Here is a 7,070-nt window from a genome sequence, read left to right as displayed (position 1 = left end):
GCGTGAAGTATGCAATTATCACGCATTGCTCAGGCCTTTGCTAAACTTTGACACGGTAAAGGGTGTCAAAATGACATTTTGTCAAGTGTTTACACGCGGAAAGCAAGCTTGGGGAATAATAAACAACATTTTAGGGACGCCTGACAAAATAAACGTCAAGATAAAATTACGTGTTCAACGCATGCAGTCATTTTGTTTACAAACGTATGCGGTATATAAATTACATAAACTTCTGGTTGAAGAACAATTACTGTACTAAAATCAAAACATTAATTAGTGGCATTAGCTTTTCTTATTAATGTGACAAAAATCAAAAAAATTAAAATGAATTAATTAAATATAAATTTATTGAAACTGTGAGGGAAAACATTGAGAAGGGAATATAGAAGTCTAGGCATTTACAAGGCTTATGACCTATTTGGCTGACTTAATTGGCTTTTTACACACTGTGTAACATTCACTATTCTTCCTGTGTTTGAATGACCACATATCCTCAATTCTTCCATCAGTTTTTGTAAATACAGTTTTTGCTACATTTTGTCATTAGGATGAATGACAATATCCGATAAAAGCCCTCCATGTAATTTACCAAACACACAGTGAAAGTTTTTTTTTCAAAGTTATATCTTGAAACTAGCATACATATTGTATTTTTTGCTCTCGCAAAGCCAAAGCTCGTCTGCGGGTTATATTAATAAAAAAATAAAATAAATAAAAGCTGATTTTCTTTTCTTTTCATATATATACGCAAAAATTTGCCAGTTGATGCCGTCCGTCAATTAATAAATGCGTTTGTAGTGTCTAGGAGTCGATTATTGTAATGGTATCTATGCAGGTCTACCAATAAACAAAATGACTCGCCTACAATCTGTATTGAATGCTGCAGTGAGACTTATTTTCGTAATCTTTAAGTTAAGTCATATTACTCCACTGCTTCGGGAACTACACTGGCTACGTTTTCCACAGAGGGTCGAATACAAACTCTGTTGGCTTATGTATAAGTCGCTGCACAACTGTGCTCCGGAATATCTAAAGGAACTATGCATTCCAGATGAACTAGCTGACAGGCGTCTCACGCTTAGATCAGCTACGTCTACAGCAAGAGGAAAAGTTATTGTACCTCTACGCAAACACCGCACTAAATTTCGTCAACGCGCATTTGCGGTCGCAGGCCCCATGGCATGGAATGCTCTCCCAGCAGAAGTGCGAGGCTGTGAAAATGAAGTGATGTTTCGGAAAAAAACTTAAAACCCACTTGTTCTCTAAATCATTTGAATAAATCCGTTGCATGTGAAAACAAAATAAATTGTTTCAATTAAATTCCAAATTTAAAAGCTTCAATTCAATTTATTTAACAATAGAACCACTATGTAAAGCGCCCTTGAGGTATTATATTACGAGAATGGCGCTGTATAAGTTATCCATAATAATAATAATAAAAATAAAGTTGCACATAACTATTCGAAATATTATTTTATACTGAACCAAGAAATACTTTGTTTTAACATATTTAATTATTTATTTTATTTATTTAAACACGTCATATTTACTTATTTATTTATTTATTTATTTATTAATATTGTTTCTATTACAAACTATGATTAATAATAAAAATAATGTCACCTCACTGGGGTTACCCGTGCCGAGGACACATAAAAATATTTTTTTTTATTTTTTTTATTTGAAAATTTATTTATAAACCCTTACGGATTATTACATTCATTTTACATAAAATAATATATACATTTTTCATTTATACTCTGTTGTTCAAAATAATATTTTTTACATCTTTTGAAAAGTTTGTCTGAGTCTTTTGTTTAGTTTTGTCTGGTAGTTTATTGTATAATTTTAGTCCCTGGTTCATTAGTCTTGATTGTCCTTGTCTTGTTTTAGAAAGTTGTATATGGTATTTGTCTGATATTCTCGTATTATGTCCATGTTGACTACAATTTTTTACTAGTTTTAGTTCTTCGTCTACAATTACATTAGTGGCTAATTAATGGATAAATTTTAATGATTCTAGTTGAAAGAGTTCAGTTATATTTAATTGCTTAGTTTGTTTAAAAAGTTCTCTAGTTGCAGTTAAATAGGGAAGGTCATATACTAACTTTAATATTTTATTTTGTTGTCTTTGTAGTCTGTTTATGTCATTTTGATATCCTGCTCCCCATAATAGTTGTATTTAAAAAATATATTTTTTTACATTTGTGAATAAACAATGAAGACTTATAATATTAAACATAAATGATTAACAAAATGTTCATACAGTTTTAAACGCTACGTTTTTATGTTTGTAATTAATTTACATACACAGTTTACATACATATGCATAAGGGCATTGGCATATGGTCTGAGGAATTTTTTCTTACCAACCCGAACCGTTCAATTTGAGAAAATCAGTGGTATATGAATATATTATTGTTGAATTATTATATTTTTAAAACAAAACAAATTATATATACATTTTTTTTAAGAATACAAATATTATGTTATACTCAAACAAACAAAATAACATGGTCGCGCCACTCGCCAGAAGCTGATGGACGCTCAAATAACTGCTGGTTCGCGGATTTGCGTTATCTTTATTCTTTCTTTTTTTTGTGCTGGAATTCTTGGCACCTTACTGCTCGAATGTCGGCCTCGTGGTGTAATGGTCAGCGTATTTTCCTACCATGCAAAATGTCTCGGGTTCGATTCCCGACATGGTTGATATGAAATATTATTTAAAAGGGTATTTTTACACTAGAATATTCCATAATCCCTCGACTGGTACCTGAATCGTAAGACTGATCACCTTACCTTCATGTAATTTTTTTTTATCAAGATACGCTTAGATTGGTGTGACCGATACAGTGCTCTATGCAACATTAGGTGCGGAAAGGGAATGATGATAATGATATTGCTCGAACTTTACGGCAGGCAGGATCAGATTCTGTGGTCAGTATAGGCACTTGTCGGTTTCTAAATCATAAATATTCGATATCACGACACATTTCTCAATTTATTTGCGATTGCTCTGGGAATATCAAAACAAGGTACACTCGATGACAGATTGGTTGTTATAAGGGCGGAGATAAAAAAGATGGTACCCACAGTAGGATAATTGTAACATCTAAACCAGGGCTCAGTAGGTAGCAAATAAATTTAACGCCGCAACCTCGTGTAATGTGCTCTACACAAACACATTTATTAAATTTGGCGTAACCAACAGTGATAATTATTGTGTTTTAGTTTGTATAATTTCAATATTTATCTTTATTTCATTGTAACGAACCTTAGTATATATCCTTTTAAAAAAAGAACTTGTATTAAAAATAGAAGTATGTTTACATTACGTTCACAAGTTTGCAGAACGTCCCCTTTCAGTTAAAATCACATTAATTTTGAATGTTCTGAGTCGATCAATTCCGCTAATCAAACAGAGTTCTGAGGATCTCGTGTCAATATTATTAACGTTAGGAAGAGTTTTATTAAACCTCTTTAAAAATTGATTGGTATTTTCAATATATACATTCGTTACACGCGGTGTACCGTGAGTCATAAGGTAAGACCTTTTGCACGGTAGGCAAGTGAGCTATATATTATAGTCCTGTACAATAATATATAATCAGAACTACCAAGAATAATGTATGCCGACGACATTGTACTATTCATAAAAAATTAAACAGACGTATTAACAAACAATGACATGAACATTTTTTACTAACAAAACAAATTTAGATTTAGTACCTAGTAAAAATAATTATTCACCAAAGCAATTGCAACGAAACTAACGGCGATCTAACATGTTTAGTACTTGATACAACAAATAAAATTAAATATCTTGATGTATACACAGACCAAAATTTACAATGAAAAGATCATATTAGTGAACTAGTTAAACGTATTAGAAAATGTATTGACATATTTATTAGATTAAGGTGAAAAACGAAGTTGTTTTATTTATTTTATTTTATTATAATTTAAAAATAGCTTATTACTCAATTGTACAATCTTTGTTACAATATGGTATTGTAGGATAGGGCAGTGCATATGCCAATATATTAAACCCTCAATTATTTAAGTAATTTTAAAGAAACCCTCAACATTCAATACGGAAAGTCTAAATAACATATTTAAGTATTATACAGTAGACACTCTTTATAAAATAAATTCCATTATACAAATTTATAAAGAATAAAAAATAAAAGAATATGAGATGAATAAGTCACTCAGATACCAAAATAATATTAATATTCCCAAGTTCGACACAAGTCGTGGTCAACATAGCTTTGTCTTCAAAGGTGTAAAAAAATATAATAATCTCCCCAATGAACGAAAAACAATTAATAATAATATATCAATAAATTAATTTCAAGTAAATCAAAAGAAATTTTTGGATTACGTGTAAAAACTGCATTAAATGTTAATTAGTATGAATGTAATATTATTTTATATTTTTTTCTTTTTACTTTCTATGTTTTTATTTTTTTCTTATATACTCGTATATTCAAAATTATATAAACTCTTATAAATAAACAACTACACCAATGTATAATACTAATATTTTCCAAGCACAAGATTTAGTCTCTTTTTTGGGAGAGTTACAGTGATAACATTTACTAGATGTATAAAAGTAGATCTGTATAGATTTTTTTTAAAACATGTACCTTGTATGAAATTTATTAATTAAAAAAAAGACCTGACTATTTTGACTAAATAGACAAACACAACCTTACTTACATTTAATGAAAAAGAATGCAATATTATGCATTTTGAATCTAGAAAAAAATTACAAAAAATAGATGCTCACATAAATAATGAACGACTAACTGAAATTGAACATGTTAAATATTTAGGACTAACAATATATAGACAGTTGAAATGTAAAATTCATATTAGCAATTTTATTAGCAAAGTGGCGACATTGCCGAGTCCTATTTTTAAAATCAAAAATTTTGTTTCAAAAACGGAAAAAAATTATAATGTATGCCTATGTAAAAACTAAAATATTTTATATGCAACTACTATGGGGAACAGGATATCAAAATGACATAAACAGACTACAAAGACAACAAAATAAAATATTAAAGTTAGGATATGATCTTCCCTATCTAACAGCAACTAAATAACTTTTTAAATAAACTAAGCTACTACTACTGCTACTTCTACCATCACACCATTTCCCCGTAGGGGTAGGCAGAGAAAATGGACCGCCATACACGTCTATCCTAGCATACATTCCTAGCTTCTTCCACATTCATACATCTTGTCATACATACCCTTCGGTTCTGTCTGGTTTTGACATGACCAGACTTAAGATTTTGGTTTATCTGATCATGCTACGTCTTCCTTGGTTGCCTTCGTCTAACGTCACTGTTCATTTTCGCCATATATACTTGTTTTATCATTCTTTAGTTATCTATTCGTTCTACGTGACCAAACCTCAGAGTCCTCAGAGACCCTTTCTTAATCTTATCAATTGTACTTGACTCAGATTTACACTCTCGCCTGATTTCATCATTCGTAACCCTGTCATACATTGATTTCCCACACAAAATAAGCAATATAACTGAACTCTTTCAACTAGAATCATTAAAATTTAACCATAATTTAGCCACTAATGCAATTGTAGACGAAGATTTAAAACTTGTAAAAAAATGTAGTAAACATGGACATAATACGAGAATATCAAAAAAATATTATATACAACTTTCTAATACAAGACAAGGACAGTCGAGACTAATAACTCAGGGACTGAAATTGTACAATAAACTACTCGTACTAGACAAAACTAAACAATGACTCAGACAATTTTTTTAAAAGATGTAAAAGATATTATTTTGAACAACAGAGTATAAATAAAAAATGTATTTATTATTTTTGTAAAATAAATGTAATAATCCGTAAGGGTTAATAAATAAATTTTCTCAATTACATTTAGCGTTAATATTAGACAAACGCATTTATGAGAGTAGTATAAGATTTTATTCATAATTTTGTATGTTATATGAAGGTAGGTATTTAATATATTACGTATTTTCAAATTAATATAAGTTCACTTGTATTAGCTCCGTTGTATTTTATTAGGGGGAAGAGTTAATATATACATATTTTGTACCTTTCAATATATTTTTTTTTTTCATGAAAGTATCTTGCAAATAATTCTTTAGCATACTGCAAAAATATTTTGGATGAAAATGTTTCTTGTACAGATATATTTGTTTACCTTTGTAAAAGCTATAAAGAGTTCGTAGTCACAAGTCTAAGATGTTTTTATACCCTGCTAAGCCCTATATAAGAGGCTTTCAGCAAGTTGCAAAATAAGGGTGAAAATGAGATGGTAGGATTTCCCTTTAGAAACAGAATATTTAAACGCAATCATTTCTTATAAAAGGAATTTTAATGCATCAAAGTGTATAAAAAATACATGCAAATAATCAGATGTATTTATTACAACTTGAATTACTTTTTCAATAGCAATAATATTATATATTTGTTATTATTTATTATTGACTTATTTCTTATTGTTATACTTATTAGACAAGTTAGTTTAATCAACAATATTTTGAGTTTGTGGACATTTTTATAGACTAGGACTGGATTCAACCCCTTAGGGAGTTATTAAGATAAATACATAAATACACATTTATTTATTTTTTGCTATTTTGGCAGTACGTGTAATATGGTCGACGCATGCGAGCCAAAGATTTTTTATTTATTTATTCATGTAAATACATACATATTACAAAAAATAAATAATAATAACGTATCCCAAACTCTTTAAGGCCAAGGGCCCTGTGTTGAGTTGGGATATAAAATAATGGAAAGTGGAAGCACGTACATAATTAAATAATAGAAAAAATATATATATTTTCAGAAACATACGTATATTTCAAAGAGCATCTGGACAACACGCTTAATAGTATATAAATCTATGCAATATCTCGCAGCAGTCTCCTGTAATGGTCTCTTCACTGAGACAAAATCCTGCACAACACGCAATGCAATGGTCTCTTCCCTTACTCTTTCCCTCTTATATTACAACAGAGGTGAAGATTTGAAAGAAAGGAAAATAAACGTCCACGCAT

This window comes from Micrasema longulum, unplaced genomic scaffold, assembly GCF_059751315.1.
Source record: "Micrasema longulum isolate JH-2025_06_02 unplaced genomic scaffold, ASM5975131v1 h1tg001716l, whole genome shotgun sequence".
Lineage (NCBI taxonomy): Eukaryota > Metazoa > Arthropoda > Insecta > Trichoptera > Brachycentridae > Micrasema > Micrasema longulum.
Note: the sequence above shows the minus strand (reverse complement) of the source record.